The sequence below is a fragment of the Eriocheir sinensis genome, unplaced genomic scaffold (genome assembly GCF_024679095.1).
Source record: "Eriocheir sinensis breed Jianghai 21 unplaced genomic scaffold, ASM2467909v1 Scaffold292, whole genome shotgun sequence".
NCBI lineage: Eukaryota > Metazoa > Arthropoda > Malacostraca > Decapoda > Varunidae > Eriocheir > Eriocheir sinensis.
The window spans coordinates 184,857-186,741 of record NW_026111601.1 but is presented as its reverse complement, the minus strand read 5'-3'; positions in this window follow the sequence as shown (position 1 = coordinate 186,741).

The following is a 1,885-nucleotide window of genomic DNA, read 5'->3' as shown; positions in this document are numbered from 1 at the left end:
GTATTTTTTATACATTTTTTTATGCCTATTTACTTAATTTATATGTGTATTTTGTATATATATTTTTATAGAAATCTACGTTATTTTATGTGTATTCGTATATATATTTTGAAACAAATTTACATTGTTTTATATGTATTTTGCATATCGATTTTAATACAAATTTACCTTATTGTATGTGCATTTTGTATATTTATTTTAATACAAACTCAAATATTTTATGTGTATTTTGTTATATATATATTTATAAAAAATGCGTTATTTTATGGGTATTTTGCATCTTAATTTTCATACAAATTTACATTATTTTATTAATATTCTGTGTATTTATTTTTAAACGATTTTACATTATTGTATATGTGTTTTGTATATATTTTTTAATACATATTTATATTATTTAATGTTTATTTTGTATTTATATTTTATACAAATTTACATCATTTTAATTGTATTTGTTTATATATTTTCATTCAAATTTACATTATTTTAAGTGTATTTTGTATATGTATTTAAATAAATATTTACCTAATTTTATGTGTATTTTGTATATATATTTTCATACAAATTTGAATTATTTTTGTGTATTTATGTATATAGATTTATACAAATTTACGTTATTTTATGTGTATTTTGTATATCTATTTTCATACAAATACACATTCTTTTATTGATATTATGTTTATTTATTTTGAAGAGAATTTACATTATCAAATGTGTATTTTGTATATATATTTTAAACGTATCTACATCATTTCAGGTGTATTTTGTACATATATTTCTATAGAAATATACGTTATTTTATGTGTATATATTATATATACAAATTTACATTAATTTATTGGTATTTTGTTGATTTATTTTGATACGAATTACATGATTATATGTGTATTTTGTACATATTTTTTTATACGTATTTTCATTATTTAATGTGTATTTTGTTTATATATTTTTATACAAATCTACGTTATTATATATGTATTTGTATAAATATTTTGATACAAATTTACATTATTTTATGTATTTTGTATATATATTTCAATTCAAATTTAGCTTATTTTGTGTGTATTTTGTATATTATTTTCATACAAATTTTATTACTTTGGTGTATTTTTGTATATAGTTTTATATAAATTTACGTTATTTTATGTGTATTTTGTATATTTATATTTATACAAATAACATTCTTTTATTGGAATTTTGTTGATTTATTTTGATACGAATTTACCTTATTTTATGTGTATTTTGTATATATATTTTATATGAATTGCCTTCATTTTATGTGTATTTTGTATATATATTTTTATAGAAATCTACGTCATTTTATGTGTATTCGTATATATATTTTGAAACAAATTTATATTCTTTTATATGTATTTTGCATATCTATTTCAATACAAATTTACCTTATTGTATGTTCATTTTGTATATTTATTTTAATACAAATTCAAATATTTTATGTGTATTTTGGTAATATATCTTAATAAAAAAATGCGTTATTTTATGGGTATTTTGCATCTTAATTTTCATACAAATTTACATTATTTTATTAACATTCTGTGTATTTATTTTGATACGATTTTACATTATTCTATTTGTGTTTTGTATATATTTTTTTTATACATATTTACATTACTTAATGAGTATTTTTTATATATATTTTATAGAAATCTACGTTAATTTAAGTGTATTTGTTTATATATTTTCATTCAAATTTACATTATTTTATGTGTATTTTGTATATGTATTTCAATACAAATTTACCTAATTTTGTGTGTATTTTGTATATTTATTTTCATACAAATTTAAATTATTTTTGTGTATTTTTGTATATAGTTTTATACAAATTTACGTTATTTTATGTGTATTTTGTATATGTATTTTCTTA